Here is a 20809-nt window from a genome sequence, read left to right as displayed (position 1 = left end):
ATGCAAGGTGAAGATAACGAACAGTGATCAATCTCATAACTCCTACAAGCAATACAAAATAGATAGTTGGTCAAACACGGACCCCTGGACACACCAGAGGTGGGATCAGGTGCCTAGGAGGAGTAAGCATCCCCTGTTGACCGGTCACACCCGCCGTGAGCCCCATATCCTGATCAGGTAAACGGAGTTATCCGCAGTCAAAATCAGTGTGCCAAGAACGGCTTAACAATCGGTATGAAACACGTCAGACAGCATTTGACCCAATGCGAGGTTGTATTGACGAACTAGATCGTTATAACGACCATAGAATTTGCGAAATGCTGACTTCAATCGAGACTGTTGAAATCCCTGTACCATCAACTTGTTTGTCAGTAGCTTACCTCGATTTAAAAACTGACTATACCCAGAACAAGCTCTTGCATATCGAATCAGTTGAGATATAAAAACACCATATGCAGGTGATAATGGAATATTGCTACATAAATGTGGGAAGTTGACGATGGAGAAGCTGAAATCATCCCGTTTGTCATACAGTTGAGTTGTCAGTTTGCCGTTAATGTCTAATTTCAATAAAATATCTAAGTATGAAGCAGAAGTGGACGACTCTGTGGTGTCCTTTATTCCGAGCTCACAGGGATATATCAAATCGACATATGAATGAAAGCTATCATTGTTAATAGACAAAACGTCATCGATATATCTAAAAGTCGAATTGAAGGTCACAGCGAGAGATTTTTTCTTCTCACGTAGAAGTTTGTAACACCGATATTAATCACTACAGTCTTTATTCAGAAAAAAAAAAATCAATGAGGGAAACCCTATGCACGACATACAGTGTATAAAAGGTTGATATTGTGGTCTCTCTATGAATTAATGCTATGAACAATTTATATAATTTGTACTTACCTTTCACTGTTTTGCTTGACTTCTAAATGATGAATTTCAAGGATATGGAGTACACCCGAAAACACTCGGAACGCATTGCGTATAATTTTGTGCTTTGAAGTTGAAACGAGAAATTCTGAACCACATTTTTTTTTTCGAAAAAAGATCTATTGCAAGCAGAAAATTGTAACTACGAAAAAATATTGACAAAACAATATTAAAAACTAATTACAAAGAGAAATATCTGATATATAAGCAGATCTTTGTTTTTTTAACAAGTTTTTACTGGTCTCCTTTATGATGATATTTAGCACTTTCGAAATATACGATGGTCGTACTTTAAGATGAAATATTTACATAATCATGATTTACTGGCATCGTTTGGGTATCTGGTAGGCAAAAAACTCCAGAAAAGAGACAAAATTTGGTCAATTCATTATAAAGAAATTACTAATTTTTTAATTACATAGAGTCAAAATGTTAAGGCGACCGATCCGTGTCACCTTAATCCAGGAGACCACTTAATGCCAATATATAAATATGGTCGGTCTATTTAATGCCACAACTATATATATATATATATATCAGTGAAGCCTCGTTGGTTCCCGGCAAAATCGTCCGGATAAATGAAGCGTCCGGATAACTGAATCACATATATTTTATATTTACATAAGTAACCAATATGCTTGCTTTATTGATGTGTAGTGAATTAAACACATTCTATCATTGTATTTAACCATTTGCATTAGTAAATAAATCATGATAATGTTAACATTTACATGCATTTCAAAGCTCTAAAATTGAAATATACGTGTGCAGTGTATTTGCCTATGCTTACATTGTACGTGTATATTAGCACTACAAATAAATATACAAAACTGTGCCGTATGCACTAAAACAAATAATGAAGCACTATATGTAACTATAAATAAATGAATCATTAATAACTAACATAATCATTTACACTTCAAACATTTCATCACACTTTTACTTCTTAAAGAGGTCGGCCATTCCCATCTGTCCCGATTCACGGGTTCAGCGGTCTGTCTAAACAATATTCATCGTCCACAGTTGATTTAAGAATTTCGTGTTTGTCATGTCGGTTGACAACATTCTTTAACCAAAATTCCATCTGCCAGAGTTTAAATTTCTTATTCTATATGAATTATCCAAGCCAATATCGGGAGAACAAAATCATTTAAGCTCGTAATATGAAGACCTACTACTGCTTTGATCTAGCCACGCACACCTATTATTTTCATGATGCGATAATAACGGAACAAAACTCGGGTGAAACCAACATTACGGGTACATACAAAATTTATAGTTTAAAAAATTGAAACCAATAAAACTCTACAACATCGTAACAAGAAACAATCGTGCACAGGTACATTCTACATGCGTGACATTCTAAATATTAAAAACTTACTACATATACATGTGCATGAACATGCATGTATATTTCACGCCAATCAGCAGTATAAAATTCAGAATCTAGAAGTATAATCTACACTTATTTAGATTTGAATAAGCCGATATCAATTTACGAATCAGTACAACTAATATGTGTAGCAGTTCAAAAAAAAAAAATCATTACTGCATGATGTTTAATTTATTTTAAGATACTATTAGGCTATTGATCAAGACTATAAAATAATATTCTACAGATTTATTTACAAAATTCGACACTACACGCAATACAGATCTTATGTGCTAAAATTGGCAATACAATGTATCGATCAGCACGTGCTATCTAACCGACATATCGTAATCGCTTCAATTAGACAGTTTGGCTTGTTTTCTTTATAATTTACGCCTTGCTAAAATCGTCCGACACAGACCTTCCCTAAAAAAAAATTACCGTCCGGATTAACGGTACAATACGCAAGATCGCGACTACTTTTTCTGTCTTGGTTTTAAATTTTACTTTCCCCTTTCAAAGTCTCGCGAGACCCAGAGTTTGCGAGAATTTGGGCATGTTGGTAAATAATACCAGTTCTGCAACTTTTGTCGTGATCGATTCACCCGATTTTAACAATGGTGTACTGTCATTGCATTGCAGTAGACTGTAGTTAATGATTCAAGAAAGAAACATAATACGCAGAAATATCCACAACTGATATATTTTAATGGAAATGTGGTGGATTTTTTTCCACTGCTGTCAGCCAGGAAATTCCCAAAGCTGAGAAGAGCTTGCGTCAAAATATATAGCTTCGCGAGCTAAATTCAGAAGTTAATTTTTCCTGTATCCAGACGCTTTTACACACCTTTCATCTAAAAATGCTTTTAATTGTGGAAAGCACGTGGAGGTTAAATCGTCTTCCGATGCCATGTTTTGAATAAACAAAAAATGCCCAAGATCAACACGCTTTTCCGGACTTCTTTACAAGAGAGTTCCGCTAACTCGGTATTTACGATCTTGTGTATTTTCAATGCATTTATCTCGACGTTTATAGGGCCTCCGTGGCCGAGTGTTTAGAGGAACGCGCTCAAAATCACACGGCCTCTCGCATCTGCTCGGCGCCAATCCCGCTCGCGCTGGTAAGTGAGAAAGTTTCCTGTTTACTTTCGGAAGGTCGGTGATCTCTTCCCAGATACAATGTATCTGGGTTCACTCTTCCACTAATGAAAACTGGGCGCCACCATATAACTGAAAAATTGTTGACTGTGGCGGAAAACATCAATCAATCAATCCTCGACCCCGAAAGTTATCCTAAAACATCCACGAAAAGGCAAACCTACTTTTTAAAAAAAAATTATATCAGGTGTAGAACTATTATTATACCTCAGTATGAGAATTCTATGCAACGCGTAATCTGATTGGTCTAGACGGTCACATGCCAGGGATAACAAAACTTCATATTTCCCTCTCAAACATCATATTTCCCTATCATATAAAATTTACCGCTTGGGCAGCCTCGTGCATTTTCCATAAATTTAGCGTTGCCCTCGGGGAATATGATTTGTCTTGGGTGAATAAATCTTCATATCTCCCTCACTATCATGCAACAAATGTACAATGTAAAATTCAAGTTCAATTATCTTAAAGTTGTATGCTCCGAATTTCACCAACTTTTTTTCCACCTTTTTAAAAACGCGCTGTTATAAATCATCGCACATACGTATTCATGAGGCTATACGACATGTAATACATTATTTCACCTCTTTTAAAACTAGAATTATTTGATTTTAAATCGATATTCACAAACAACTCACTCGACCATTTCTGAATCAATTGACAGTTCAGTCAGTTCAGTACAGTCCAGTTCAGACTTTCAGAGGTCAGAGATCATCGGTGGTCGCTGTGTATTTTGTTATTAGTGACAGCACCGTGCCTTAAGAAGAGAAATAAAGATATCAAATAATAGTAAAAATTCGTTGTTTTACGCTCTGTCAGACCTCTTAGACAGTTGCAAGTGGTATGTCGCTGACGTTTACCGGGTGCGGTAGCTCAGTGGTAGAGCGTTTGCTTTGTACCCAGGTGGTCGTGAGTTTGAGCCCCGCTCGTGCCATGGCCGTATCAAATCCAAAATGTAAAATTAGGTAGAGATTGCTCCCATTCGGCAAACTTCGGCAGATTCCGGTACCCTACGTCTAGCCTCGGGTCTATGACTGTAAGTGATATGTATATGCGCCTAACATTTGTAATGCGGTCGTCGATTTACTCTGTCAGAAAAACTACCGCATTCAGAAAGTAGTGATCAAAATACGTTCTTTAAAATGAATTTATCGAGTATCCCTCAGAAAACTGCCCTCTATTTCGAGAAAGAATCTCATAAATCTGTTACAAGGTGTTTAAACTTCAGCATATTTGAAAAGTAGGCCATTCTTCTACCTACTCTGAAACATACATGCCTCGCCCAAAAGTGAAAAGGGCTCACGGCGGATGTGACCGGTAGACAAGGGATACTTACTCCTCCTTGGCACCTGATCCAACCTCTGGTATGTCCAGGGGTCTGTGTTTGCCCAACTCTTTATTTTGTATTCCTTATAGGATTTATGAGATTGATCACTGTTCGTTATCTTCAACTTTCATTTAAACTCCAAGAAATAGAACTCTACAGAAATGGGAAGAACTGTAAAACACATTTTATGTCCCTTGTACCGTAAACAACTAATGCTGTAATAGATACCGCTGCACGAATTACAGTTATCAAATTTGATTTTTTACAAATCAAGCCTAAGCCAACATTTAAAAAAGAAATCATATTGAAAGGTGCAGGAAAAAATAAACCATCAAAGTAAAGGTTGTAGAAAACGTATTTACTAAGCATTAGACCTGTAATACAGAGATGGGGTGTTGTTGTATATAACACTAAGCATTAGATCTGTCATACAGAGATGGGGTGCGGTTGTATATAACACTAAGCATTAGATCTGTAATACAGAGATGGGGTGTGGTTGTATATAACACTAAGCATTAGATCTGTAGTACAGAGATGGGGTGTGGTTGTATTAAATACTAAGCATTAGACCTCTAGTACAGAGATGGTATGCGATTGTATATAACACTAAGCATAATATCTGTAATACATAGATGGGGTGTGGTTGTATATAACACTAAGCATTAGATCTGTAATACAGAGATGGGGTGTGGTTGTATATAACACTAAGCATTAGATCTATAATACAGAGATGGGGTGTGGTTGTATATAACGCTAAACATTAGACTTCTAATACAGAGATGTGGTGTGGTTGTATCTAACAGTAAGCATTAGACCTGTAACAAAGAGATGGGGTGTGGTTGTATATAACATTAATCATTAGACCTGTCATACAGAAATGGGGTGTGGTTGTATATAACACTAAGCATTAGATCTGTAGTATAGAGATGGGGTGTGGTTGTATATAATACTAAGCATCACATCTGTAATATATAGATGAGGTGTGGTTGTATATGACACTAAGCATTAGACCTGTAGTACAGAGATATAACACTAAGCATCAGACCTGTAATACAGAGATGGGTTGTGGTTGTATATAACACTAAGCATTAGACCTGTAATATAGAAATGGGGTGTGGATGTATATAACACTAAGCATTAGATCTGTAATACAGAGATGGGTTGTGGTTGTATATAACACTAAGCATTAGACCTGTAATACAGAGATGGGGTGTGGTTGTATATAACACTAAGCATTAGACCTGTAGTACAGAGATGGGGTGTGGTTGTATATAACACTAAGCATTAGACCTGTAGTATAGAGATGGGGTGTGGTTGTATATAACACTAAGCATTAGACCTGTAGTACAGAGATGGGGTGTGGTTGTATATAACATTAAGCATTAGATCTGTAGTAAAGATATGGGGTGTGGTTGTATATAACACTAAGCATTAGACCTGTAGTACAGAGATGGGTTGTGGTTGTATATAACACTAAGCATTAGACCTGTAATACAGAGATAAGGTGTGGTTGTATATAACACTAAGCATTAGACCTGTAGTACAGAGATGGGGTGTGGTTGTATATAACACTAAGCATTAGATCTGTAATACAGAAATGGGGTGTGGATGTATATAACACTAAGCATTAGATCTATAATACAGAGATGGGGTGTGGTTGTATATAACACTAAGTATTAGACCTGTAGTATAGAGATGGGGTGTGGTTGTATACAACACTAAGCATTAGATCTATAATACAGATATGGGGTGTGGTTGTATATAACACTAAGCATTAGACCTGTAATATAGAAATGGGGTGTGGATGTATATAACACTAAGCATTAGATCTATAATACAGAGATGGGGTGTGGTTGTATATAACACTAAGTATTAGACCTGTAGTATAGAGATGGGGTGTGGTTGTATACAACACTAAGCATTAGATCTATAATACAGAGATGGGGTGTGGTTGTATATAACACTAAGCATTAGACCTGTAATATAGAAGTGGGGTGTGGATGTATATAACACTAAGCATTAGATCTATAATACAGAGATGGGATGTGGTTGTATATAACACTAAGTATTAGACCTGTAGTATAGAGATGGGGTGTGGTTGTATATAACACTAAGCATTAGATCTGTAATACAGAAATGGGGTGTGGTTGTATATAACACTAAGCATTAGATCTGTAGTACAGAGATGGGGTGTGGTTGTATTAAATACTAAGCATTAGACCTCTAGTACAGAGATGGTATGCGATTGTATATAACACTAAGCATCATATCTGTAATACATAGATGGGGTGTGGTTGTATATAACACTAAGCATTAGATCTGTAATACAGAGATGGGGTGTGGTTGTATATAACACTAAGCATTAGATCTGTAGTATAGAGATGGGGTGTGGTTGTATATAACATTAAGCATTAGATCTGTAGTACAGAGATGGGGTGTGGTTGTATATAACACTAAGTATTAGACCTGTAGTATAGAGATGGGGTGTGGTTGTATATAACATTAAGCATTAGATCTGTAGTACAGAGATGGGGTGTGGTTGTATATAACACTAAGCATTAGATCTGTAGTATAGAGATGGGGTGTGGTTGTATATAACACTAAGCATTAGATCTGTAGTACAGAGATGGGGTGTGGTTGTATATAACACTAAGTATTAGACCTGTAGTATAGAGATGGGGTGTGGTTGTATATAACATTAAGCATTAGATCTGTAATACAGAGATGGGGTGTGGTTGTATATAACACTAAGCATTAGATCTATAATACAGAGATGGGGTGTGGTTGTATATAACACTAAGTATTAGACCTGTAGTATAGAGATGGGGTGTGGTTGTATATAACACTAAGCATTAGATCTGTAATACATAGATGGGGTGTGGTTGTATATAACACTAAGCATTAGACTTGTAATACAGAAATGGGGTGTAGTTGTATATACCACTAAGTATTAGACCTGTAGTACATAGATGGGGTGTGGTTGTATATAACACTAAGCATTAGATCTATAATACAGAGATGGGGTGTGGTTGTATATAACACTAAGCATTAGATCTATAATACAGAGATGGGGTGTGGTTGTATATAACACTAAGTATTAGACCTGTAGTATAGAGATGGGGTGTGGTTGTATATAACACTAAGCATTAGATCTGTAATACATAGATGGGGTGTGGTTGTATATAACACTAAGCATCATATCTGTAATACAGAGATGGGGTGTAGTTGTATATACCACTAAGCATTAGATTTGTAATACATACAGTACACGACACGAGTTTGATACACCCCACCGTGGAAAGACCATGGAGGAAAATCCACGGAAATCCGTGTTCCACGGTGTGTGTTATTTGCGAATACACACAGCTGCTAAGAGCTTTGTTCTGGCCACGGGCGCCTTGCGGGAGATGTGAAAATGTGCCGCAGGCCAAATAATCAAGATAAGGGTGGAATTTTAAGAAAAGAAAAAATGTCAATATTTTCCCCCTGATACTTTTATTGTTTTTCAGCATATTGAGCCGATTCCAACGATACCAAACACTATATATTATGTTTTTAAGAAAACCTGGTTTTGACTTTTTTTCTTTTAGTCTTCTTTCTTCATTAAAATATTCTAAAAATTCTATGTTTGAATAATGCGTACTTGCAGGCAATTCCTGTTTTGAATGCGAATTAGTATATTCAGTAAATGAAAAACATACATGTACAACATGTGATAGGGATATTTAATAATTACCGATGTGCTCTCTCTCTCTCTCTCTCTCTCTCTCTCTGTGACAAATGCGCTGTTTAACATAATTACCTCCATCATATTGTGTTGATATGCATCTTGACAAATATAACTTTATCCAATATAGAAATTAGAGCATTGTCGATGATTAACAAATTGGAATTAATTTATTACGTAATTAATAGAAGCAAAAATACAAACCATCGAATGATTTATTTTTAAAATCCCGAGTTAATTACATTTGACCGAGACTTATGTTCGATGTACTTTGATAGAGGTTTTCATAAAAAAAAATGTTCATCGGGAGTGTCTGGATAATGCAATGATTTTTGTATAATAAGTATATACCATGCAAATTCCTAGGGTCTTTCTCACAGTATAACTAAATTACGGTTAGCTAGTTTGGGTTTTGACTTCTCATGAAAAGTGTGAAATATATTGGGTCGGCGCGATATCAGATCTAGTCTAAGATCACGGGTATCTTACGCCGACCCAATATATTTCACACTTTCCGCAAGAAGCTAAGCACTTCTGTTGATTTCAAATACACGGATTAGCTGACTCCCATTGTTCTACTGAGGCGAAAACCCCTTCGAATTTGCATGGAATGTACAAGTTATACACAGGTCATTGTTATCGTCATACATCATAGTACCGCTAACCCGACAAACATTTTTTTAAATTTTGAATAAGTTATTGAATGACGAAGTATGACCAAACTGCAGATTGAACTTTATAGAGCCCCGTGCTAACATTACTTATATTTTTCAATGTATCCGAAGGGGTATGTTGCCGGTTAAGTTGTGTAAATTTCTTGACAAGCAATAAAATAACAACAAAAATGGTGCTTAAATTGTCCGATTACGAAAACCTTTCAAGTTTTCAAAGTACACCCTCTCCGATTCTACGTACGATTCTACGTAATCAATATTTAAGGATGTAAATCCTCGGTGTCAAATGCAACTAGTTCATGAAAAAAAAAATAATATAATTATAAACAGAAATGACTTAACGATTATTTGCTTTTATTCATATACGCTATCGATTATTAAAATCTTTAATTTAATCTTTAGATGCATTAGATAATGAGAGAGAGAGAGAGAGAGAGAGAGAGAGAGAGAGCATTGGTAATCATAAAAAATAGTTGGTTTTTTTTTTTCATCTTCGTTAGCCGAGATTATTCGTGCACGAAGGCACAGTTGACTCAAAACCCATTGCTAGCGGAGATTAGATGAATTTTACACCCGTATTATGTTATAACTGCCCAAAACCTAGTAGGCCTACGTTTGTTTTACAACTTTCATTCAGAAGACGCGCAAGTTACTGAATAAACGAGAAAACGTCTGCATTTTTATTTCAATCGTTGTCAACTCTTTACTTTGTGATATTTCAAGACTACATGTACTTAATTCAATTCACCAATATGCAATGGTATATAAAAATATAAAGACAAAAAGCTGTTATATATACATTTAATAAATAATACATGCGTGTAATAAAGTATTTATCAAGTTAGAAAAAAAACCTAAAAAAAAAAAAACGTGTTATTATTAATGTGAAGTATGGGCATTCTAATGAAATTTTCCTAATGAAAGTACGGAGTTTTCTAAAGGTTTGTTTAAAAGTAAAGATAGTTTTAATATTTATTTGTTTAAGTGATAAAAATTTGATTCTTTGCTCACATTGCTTCACAGTTGAGTACATAATGAAATTCATATCCAATGTAAACATGTACATGTATATAGCTGACCTTAATCACATATTCCTAATTACAATGAAAACCTTACGTAAAAACAAACTATTGCTTATGGTACACATTTCCTTGAACTGCTGTTTATCAAATTGAAATTACTGGCATGTGATTGTCGTTGTTCATGACCCTTCTTTTATTTGGTGAAATTGTGCTGCACGTGCCGTGAAACAATGTACCGACGAGTGGTAGGAATAACACAGGTGTTTATATACAGGATGTCGAGAATTTGGGCGTTTCATAAAAAGGTGTGAACGTCTGCAGGGAAGTCTACATACGGATATGAACCGAAAACACCAACGTATCATTAAACAACAATTACAAGAATTGAATGATGTATAGCTAATTTCTAAATAAGTAATGGGGTGAGGGCATGTATGCTGGCCAAGCGAAAAGGTTTTTTGGGTGAATCATTTCGGAAATTATTTCTTTGTTTTATCACACGGAGGTACACGGTGGCATCGACGGAGGTACAGGTGACATCCACGGAGATGCACGGTGGCATCCACGGAGATCCTCCGTGGACTTCAATGTCTAGCTCGCGCGGAAAAATAGGACTTCAAAGGTGCCGACAATTTTAAAGGTCCACCGTGTTTGGGGCAAATTTGTTCCACCGCGTTGCGTGGAACACGCATAAAACTCGTGTCGTGTACTGTAGATGGGGTGTGGTTGTATATAACACTAAGTATTAGACCTGTAATACAGAAATTGGGTGTGGTTGTATATAACACTAAGCATTAGACCTGTAGTACAGAGATGGGATGTGGTTGTATACAACACTAAGCATCAGATCTGTCATACAGAGATGGGGTGTGGTTGTATATAACACTAAGCATTAGATCTGTAGTACAGAGATGAGGTGTGGTTGTATATGACACTAAGCATTAGATCTGTAGTATAGAGATGGGGTGTGGTTGTATATAACACTAAGCATTAGACCTGTTATGCAGAGATGGGGTGTGGTTGTATATAACACTAAGCATTAGATGCAAGGTGAAGATAACGAACAGTGATCAATCTCATAACTCCTACAAGCAATACAAAATAGATAGTTGGGCAAACACGGACCCCTGGACACACCAGAGGTGGGATCAGGTGCCTAGGAGGAGTAAGCATCCCCTGTCTGTTATGCAGAGATGGGGTGTGGTTGTATACAACACTAAGCATTAGACCTGTTATGCAGAGATGGGGTGTGGTTGTATATAACACTAAGCATTAGATCTGTAGTACAGATATGGAGTGTGGTTTTTGGAGAGGTAGCCGATTCTTTATTATTTGGTCTTGGTTTTATGAAAATACACAATAGTATTGTAATATCTTATATATATCTGATCCAACAACAATGCCCATTAGCAAGATCAAAACAGAAAATTCTGAAAAAGCCCAAATATATAGGTTTTCTCTACAAAAAAAAAAACAACAACAAAAAAACAAAAAAAAAACCAAAAAACAAAAAACAAAAAAACAACAACAACAAAAAACAACAAAAAAAAAAAAAAAAAAAAAAACAAAAAAAAAAAAAACAACAAACAAACCAATAAACAAAAACAAATTAACCCGACTATATCTCCTTAATCACATCAGTCCAGACTGACAGAACATTTAGAGGTTCATTATGTATTACAATTTAATAGACAAAGATATTTCTAATAGTCCTTTGCTCCATAATTCAATTGTCAGTTCAAATTAACAAATAATTAGTTCATTTTCGAAACCCCACAGATGAATTCATCACTGAAGAAAGGTCAGAATGTGGGTTTTGGTGCTGGAATAGCGGATTCAAGGTACCTGGAAGACGGCGACCAAATCTATGTTAACAAAATGGAAGTATCTAAGCCTTCTACTTCTACTTCTACCACCCCACTTATAAGAACTATGTTGATTGATTTTACATTGTTTAACGTCACACTCGAAAATATTTCACTCATATGGAGTCGTCACCATTGCAGGTGAAAGGCTGCAAAATTTAGGCCTGTGCTCGGCGCTTACGGCCTTTGAACTGGGAAGAATCTTTATCGTGCCATATCTGCTGTGACAAGGGACCTCGGTCTTTGCGGTCTCATCCGAACGACCGCCTCATTTCGTCGCCTCTTACGACAAACAAGAAGTACTGAGGACCTATTCTTACCCGGATTCCCACGGAAATGAGAACTATGGCAAGTCAATTATCAATTTGGAAAAGATCAATGTTTTCTCCTTGTTAGATAAATTTCAGCATGCTTAGGATAAGGATGATTTTGATGTAGGTCTCTTTAATGGGGGGGATAACTCATTAACTTGACGCCAGCGAAGCAAGACCTATCAAGTAAAGGTTACATCGAACGCCTATATGTTCTGAAAATGATGAAATGGGACTATATTCATGAAATACAAAATGAAACAAGATGAAATAATAGTTCATCAGAAAATACAGTGGAGAGATATTAACACTGTTCAGGAGAAACGGAATACAATTTACATGTCTCTCCACCTTGTCCCAAGGATGTTCACACCAAATTTGAGAAAACATGGAATATTTGTTATCAAAAAAGTTCAAAATGCTCTATTGTTGACGAACGTTTACTCGGGTGAACTAAAACGTAATTTTTTTTAAAAAGCTGTATATTTAATGGTAGGATTGTATGAGCTGTGGTAGTATTGTATGAGCTGTGGTAGTATTGTATGAGCTGTGGTAGGATAGTATGAGCTGTGGTAGGATTGTATGAGCTGCGGTAGGATTGTATGAGCTGTGGGAGTATTGTATGAGCTGTGGTAGGATTGTATGAGTTGTGGTAGTGACAATCAGCAAAGCTGTATTTAATGGTAAGATTGTATGAGCTGTGGTAGGATTGTATGAGCTGTGGTAGGATTGTATGAGCTGTGGTAGGATTGTATAAGCTGTGGGAGTATTGTATAAGCTGTGGTAGGATTGTATGAGCTGTGGTAGGATTGTATGAGCTGTGGTAGGATTGTATGAGCTGTGGTAGGATTGTATGAGCTGTGGTAGTGACAGTCAATAAAGCTGTATTTAATGGTCGGATTGTATTAGCTGTGGTAGGATTGTATGAGCTGTGATAGTGACAGTCAATAAAAGCTGTATTCAATGGTAGGATTGTATGAGCTGTGGTAGGATTGTATGAGCTGTGGTAGGATTGTATGAGCTGTGGTAGGATTGTATGAGTTGTGGTAGTGACAGTCAATAAAGCTGTATTTAATGGTAGGATTGTATGAGCTGTGGTAGGATTGTGTGAGCTGTAGTAGGATTGTATGAGCTGTGGTAGGATTGTATGAGCTGTGGTAGTGACAGTCAGTAAAGCTGTATTTAATGGTAAGATTGTATGAGCTGTGTTAGGATTGTATGAGCTGTGGTAGGATTGTATGAGGTGTGGTAGGATTGTATGAGCTTTGGTAGTGACAGTCAATAAAGCTGTATTTAATGGTAAGATTGTATGAGCTGTGGTAGGATTGTATGAGCTATGGTAGGATTGTATAAGCTGTGGTAGGATTGTATGAGCTGTGGTGGTATTGTATGAACTGTGGTAGAATTGTATGAGCTGTGGTGGAATTGTATGAGTTGTGGTAGTGACAATCAGTAAAGCTGTATTTAATGGTAAGATTGTATGAGCTGTGGTAGGATTTTATGAGCTGTGGTAGGATTGTATGAGCTGTGGTAGGATTGTATGAGCTGTGGTGGGATTGTATGAGTTGTGGTAGGATTGTATGAGCTGTGGTAGGATTGTATGAGCTGTGGTAGGATTGTATAAGCTGTGGGAGTATTGTATAAGCTGTGGTAGGATTGTATGAGCTGTGGTAGGATTGTATGAGCTGTGGTAGGATTGTATGAGCTGTGGTAGTGACAGTCAATAAAGCTGTATTTAATGGTCGGATTGTATTAGCTGTGGTAGGATTGTATGAGCTGTGATAGTGACAGTCAATAAAAGCTGTATTCAATGGTAGGATTGTATGAGCTGTGGTAGGATTGTATGAGCTGTGGTAGGATTGTATGAGGTGTGGTAGGATTGTATGAGCTGTGGTAGTGACAGTCAGTAAAGCTGTATTTAATGGTAAGATTATATGAGCTGTGTTAGGATGGTATGAGCTGTATTAGAATTTTATGACCTGTGGTAGTATTTCATGAGCTGTGGTAGGATTGTATGGACTGTTGTAGGGTTGTATGAGCTGTGTTAGGATTGTATGAGCTGTGGTAGTGACAGTCAATAATGCTGTATTTAATGGTAGGATTATATGAGCTGTGGTAAGATTGTATAAGCTGTGGGAATGACAGCCAATAAAGCTGTATTTAATGGTAGGATTGTATGAGCTGTGGTAGGATTGTATGAGCTGTGGTAGGATTGAATGAGCTGTGGTAGGATTGTATGAGCTTTGGGAGTGACAGCCAATAAAGCTGTATTTAATGGTAGGATTGTATGGGCTGTGGTAGGAATGTATGAGCTTTGGGAGTGACAGCCAATAAAAGCTGTATTTAATGGTATGATTGTATGAGCCGTGTTAAGTTTGTATGAGCTGTGTTAGGTTTGTATGAGCTGTGGTAGGATTGTATGAGCTGTGGTAGGATTGTATGAGCTGTGGGGATGACAGTCAATAAAAGCTGAATTTCATGGTAGGATCGTATGAGCTGTGATAGTGACAGTTAATAAAAGCTGTATCTAATGGTAGGATTTTATGAGTTGTGGTAGGATTGTATGAGCTGTGTTAGGATTTTATGAGCTGTGGTAGGATTGTATGAGCTATGGTAGGATTGTATGAGCTGTGGTAGGATTGTATGAGCTGTGGTTGGATTGTATGAGCTGTGGTAGGATTGTATGAGCTATGGTAAGATTGTATGAGCTGTGGTAGGATTGTATGAGCTGTGGTTGGATTGTATGATCCGTGTTAGAATTGTATGAGCTGTGGTAGGATTGTATGAGCTGTGGTAGGATTGTATGAGCTGTGGTAGTGACAGTCAATAAAGCTGTATTTAATGGTAGGATTGTATGAGCTGTGGGAATGACAGCCAACAAAGGCGACTACGAAAAAATGGGATAATAAATATCCTTGGTTGGTACAATTATAGTTTTATAGGAAATGTTTTTCTTTCCAAAAATGATGCTATTAATTATGTATTTATCAATTATGTCTAAATTCCTTGGGCGTCTATACACTCATAAGAATGGAAAATTAGACAATACCTTTGTGTTTGATCACTTCAAAGCTACCCATATTATGCAACAGTCAGGCGAGCAAACGTTCGCATGATAACTCCTCTAATGAGCCAATGAGATTGCTTGAACAATGGTCATTCCCTTATTTTGATGTGAATGAGAGAAGTTTTATGAGCCAAGTGTTTAGTTTTCTAAACAAAACTACCACTTTCCATCCACCCCACTGCTCTTCTTGTTTTCAGCATTACATCTATCATGGATACAGTGGCAGATATTTTTATAACTGTTTTCTATATTCGCTTGATCAAGAATGTTGAGTTTATTTTCAATGTATCATATTTGCTTTAACCTTACCTCCCAGCTTTGGGTGACTTGTCATTTATTATTTTAAGAGAATAAATGACTTTCAGCCACCCATCCTTATTATTCATTTCCACACAATAGTTAATGGCTCCAGTCAAAATGGCTGTGATAAGTGAAAGTGCAGACAGTTTTACAATTTTCAGTCACTTGGAGCTATTACGGACTTCAGTTTATGAATTGAAGTAAGGAATTGTCCTTAGAGATGTTGCAAGGTGAATATAACGAACAGTGATCAATATAAAATGCTGCAAATTCTATGTAATAGCTTGTTTCAATGCTCAAACATTCTGTTTAGTCTTATAATGTCAAGACCCCGCTAAAATTCGAAGAAAAAAAAATTATAGGCATTTCTTCGAATTCATTTTTGCATATCTTAGGCAGTAAAAGGAATTTCGGGATGAACTTTGGTAGTAATGTAGATTGATTATGTATGAATATATTGTAATACAGAGTACAATTTTATACCATTTGCTTTATCATTTTTACATCGGTTAACTTGGGTACCCTATATCTAGAATCCTATACCTTTACTCTTTAATAGTAAATTGAACAAAAGCGTTAGAATTGCCTGTGATTTTCATTCAAGTTTCAGGTCTATTTGGTGTGCTTATCACTAGTAGATTTAAAGTGGGCGAGGGTTTACCTCATGTAGTTATGTGTCCAATATCAGAATATCACTTAAATTCACAATTTGTCTGTAGTAAATGCATGAATAACATAGATAATGTCGATCAATTCATTAACATATAATGCATTTTTTTTAAAGACTTGTAATTTCTAAGACACGTAATTTCTTCAAATTGAAATTTTAATTTTTCCGTTTATCTGCAGGTTTAGATGTCAACAGTGGATATCGATGTGTTCCGGTTAGCGCTTTTCAGTACTTTAATTATTCTCACCGTTAGATATGCCGGTTTAGTTGTCAGTATTGGATATCGATGTGTCCGGTTAACGCTTTTCCGTGCTTTCAGTACTTTAATTATTCTCACCGTTAAATATGCCGGTTTAGTTGTGAGTATTGGATATCGATGTGTCCGGTTAGCGCTTTCTCTGTACTTTCAGTACTTTGATTAATCTCGCCGTTTGGATATGCCGGTTTTGGGTGGTAATCTTAGATATCGATGTGACAGTGTAGCAGAACTTGAAAATCAGCAGATGCACCTCCAATGGGTACTAGAAAACTCATATCGAGGGAGGTCAGAAAAAAATCGCCACTTACGAAAAACGTTCAGCAGATGTACATGTACATATATACGAGTATGCAGCCGTCTTCATTAAAACTCATGCAAGTCCCCAATACTACTGTAGAAAATGTCTCAGTATTAGTCTGTCTAGTGAAGAATGCTGGGGAAATAAAATATGTCAGTACTAGTTTGTCTATCTAGTGAAGAATGCTGGGGAAATAGAATATCTTAGCACTAATCTGTCTAGCTAGTGAAGAATGCTGGGAAAATAAAATGTCTCTGTACTAATCTGTCTATCTAGTGGAGAATGCTGGGAAAATAAAATGTCGCTGCGCTAGTCTGTCTATCTAGTGAAGGATGCTGGGAAAATAAAATGCTTGGATTAAAAGAATGTACCTTTTCTGTATTTAAGTCTGATTTGTGTTTGTCAACCATTGCTCCTCTTGTAAAGCATCTCCATGTGTCTTAAATTATTCCTGATAAATCAGGCCTTCAATGTTTAAAATTCCTCCTGGTGAATCAGCCCTTCATTGTTCAAAATTATTCCTGATAAATCAGACCTTCAGTGTTCAAAATTCCTCCTGATAAATCAGGCCTTCAATGTTTAAAATTATTCCTGATAAATCAGGCCTTCAATGTTCAAAATTATTCATGATAAATCAGGCCTTCAATGTTTAAAATTCCTCCTGATAAATCAGGCCTTCATTGTTTAAAATTCCTCCTGGTGAATCAGGCCTTCATTGTTTAAAATTATTCCTGATAAATCAGGCCTTCAATGTTTAAAATTCCTCCTGATAAATCAGGCCTTCAATGTTTAAAATTCCTCCTGATAAATCAGGCCTTCAATGTTTAAAATTCCTCCTGGTGAATCAGGCCTTCATTGTTCAAAATTATTCCTGATAAATCAGGCCTTCAGTGTTCAAAATTCCTCCTGATAAATCAGGCCTTTACTGTTCAAAATTATTCCTGATAAATCAGGCCTTCAATGTTCAAAATTATTCCTGATAAATCAGGCCATCAATGTTTATAATTATTCCTGATAAATCAGGCCTTCAATGTTCAAAATTATTCCTGATAAATCAGGCCTTCATTGTTTAAAATTCCTCCTGGTGAATCAGGCCTTCATTGTTCAAAATTATTCCTGATAAATCAGGCCTTCAGTGTTCAAAATTCCTCCTGATAAATCAGGCCTTCAATGTTTAAAATTCCCCCTGGTGAATCAGGCCATCATTGTTTAAAATTCCTCCTGATAAATCAGGCCTTCAATGTTTAAAATTCCTCCTGGTGAATCCGGCCTTCATTGTTCAAAATTATTCCTGATAAATCAGGCCTTCAATGTTTAAAATTTCTCCTGGTGAATCAGGCCTTCATTGTTCAAAATTATTCCTGATAAATCAGGCCTTCAATGTTTAAAATTCCCCCTGGTGAATCAGGCCATCATTGTTTAAAATTATTCCTGATAAATCAGGCCATCAATGTTTAAGGTATTCCATGTATAATTAAAGGATAATGAACAATTTTGAAGGATTTAGATCAACATAAATGTTTATTGTTAAATAATGATGAAAGTGAAGCAGATGAAATTCACATGACTGGTAAATGATTAGAAGCTGACCTTTTTGCACTTAAGACTTTTTGGAAGAGTTGTCTGCCCTTTGTAAAAATAAGACAAATCTAATTTTCTAAAAATGTGTGTGGTTAATGATTAATTTTATTTCATATTTTCATTAAGAGAAAGTATATGTAACTTTCTACCAAGAGATTTGTATGAAAATATATTTTCTTTTTAAAATATTGTAATAAAACAGGCTTTTCCCATATACTTCAATGTTAAATAATCTAGGTGAAATAAATCAAGCAATAAACAAAATTTTGAAAATTCCTATCGTGGATTATTTTTATTTGATGAACCCTTCAAAATGATACCATGATTACAAAAATTCCACCATCCATTTATTAGATATGAAATATGGTCATTATACATTGAATACCTTAAAATTATTCCTGATAAATCAGGCCATCAATGTTTAAAATTCCCCCTGGTGAATCAGGCCATCATTGCTTAAAATTCCTCCTGATGAATCAGGCCTCCAATGTTTAAAATTCCTCCTGGTGAATCAGGCCTTCAATGTTTAAAATTCCTCCTGGTGAATCAGGCCTTCAATGTTTAAAATTCCTCCTGGTGAATCAGGCCTTCATTGTTCAAAATTATTCCTGATAAATCAGGCCTTCAATGTTTAAAATTACTCCTGATGAATCAGGCCTTCAATGTTTAAAATTTCTCCTGATGAATCAGGCCTTCGTTGTTTAAAATTCCTCCTGATGAATCAGGCCTTCAATGTTTAAAATTCCTCCTGATGAATCAGGCCTTCATTGTTTAAAATTCTTCCTGATAAATCAGGCCTTCATTGTTTAAAATTCCGCGTATATTTTAGTTACAGGCTAGAATTAAACAAACTTCAAAATGGCAGTGAACAAGTAGATCTGCCGAATTAAGTATACCCAGTATGGTAGGAATCTCAGGAAAAAGTTTTAGCGAAGATTAATGTAGATATCGTTATTTATTATTTCATGAAAAAATTGAACCACGGTTATTGACTGACTGAGTGACTTGGTGAATGAATATGATCACATTTCTGCGTCCATCCCCGATTAACAATTTACTTGATGTCAAATTGAGATGCCATTACATAAAATCAGCTATTTCCCTTTCATCTTCAACCTTTCGGTATAAAAATATGGGCGTCACCCGAGTCTGTTTTATGAAAACGATGCTTGACACAGGGAACACGTGGCGTTATCAATGTCGTTATGCACCTTGTCTATCATATAGCTGTGATAGCAAACATGCCTGCGTCTTCTGAAATGATTAAAATGTTTAATCCGCCTGCGTTTGTATGTACAATGTATATATGTAAGAGCAGATATTTATGATGTTCTAGCTGCGCGGCGCTTATAATGTATTGTTTAAATATGTATTAAGATGCAGTGGTATGATGGTTATAAAATAAAACGCTGTTTTGTTTTTTTAAACCTCATGTTTTGATCTCTAATAGCCTTTTCAAAATGATTAAAAGGTAATTTGTAAAATTAGCAACTTCCTTCGAGGAATCACCCCGGTAAGAAATTTTAACAATATATTACTGTACAGAAAAATGAATTAATTAAAAAGCAGTTTTATTAAAAACTGAAGTGGTCTGCATTGTTCTACGTTACGTAATCATCTGCCGACACCGAAAAAAAGCGAGCACCTTACGGGGTTTTTTCTCATTATCCTACACCCCCCAACAAGACCAGCCTCAAATCAACGGTCTTCCCAACCGGTTCAACACCCCCCCCCCCCCCCCCCCCGTGCACATAAGGACAAAATCTTGTCTACCAATATCAAATAGTCCCATTATAAACAATTGATTATTTTTACAAATAATGTAAATTTTCCTAAGCAGAGGTACATGTACATGCAAAAGTAGGGGGAAAATGATAAGTGGATATAGAATCGCACTTACCTTATTTATAAAACATACGGAACTTCAGTTAACTGATTTTGGATTTTACTGCATCATTATGATTATTGTAATATAATTTTAAGCTTACTTGCTAAAGTCCAAGATGGCGAATGCAGCTCTGTCACGGGGAGAAAACAATAACTGCTCTTTATCAGTGTGAAATTCAAGATGGTGGACTTGCGTCATAAATTAAGATACTTTCAACATTGGTTTAAAAAATGCTGAACATGTGGCTGCCTCTATCAAGTAAATATTTTCCATGGACTTCTTTTTTGTAAAATACTAAATGCTTTGCATTTGAAAAAACACACCCCCATTTGAAATAACGTTGCTTACATTACGTAT

General features: G+C 36.1%; 1 protein-coding gene across 1 annotated transcript in view; it reads right to left on the bottom strand.

Annotated features, from left to right (window-relative positions):
- The window catches only part of LOC125653992 (uncharacterized), a 71757-nt gene extending 51186 nt beyond the window's left edge, over positions 1-20571 (bottom strand). Inside the window, exon 1 of the mRNA XM_048883710.2 lies at positions 20553-20571. The gene's annotated coding sequence lies outside the window, so the exon portion shown is untranslated. The remainder of the gene's footprint in view (positions 1-20552) is intronic.
- Between the last annotated feature and the right edge of the window lie 238 nt (positions 20572-20809).

The sequence above is a fragment of the Ostrea edulis genome, chromosome 7 (assembly GCF_947568905.1).
Source record: "Ostrea edulis chromosome 7, xbOstEdul1.1, whole genome shotgun sequence".
NCBI classification, from domain to species: Eukaryota; Metazoa; Mollusca; class Bivalvia; order Ostreida; family Ostreidae; genus Ostrea; species Ostrea edulis.
The sequence above is the reverse complement of the archived record's forward strand: the minus strand, read 5'-3'. Positions and strand labels throughout refer to the sequence as shown.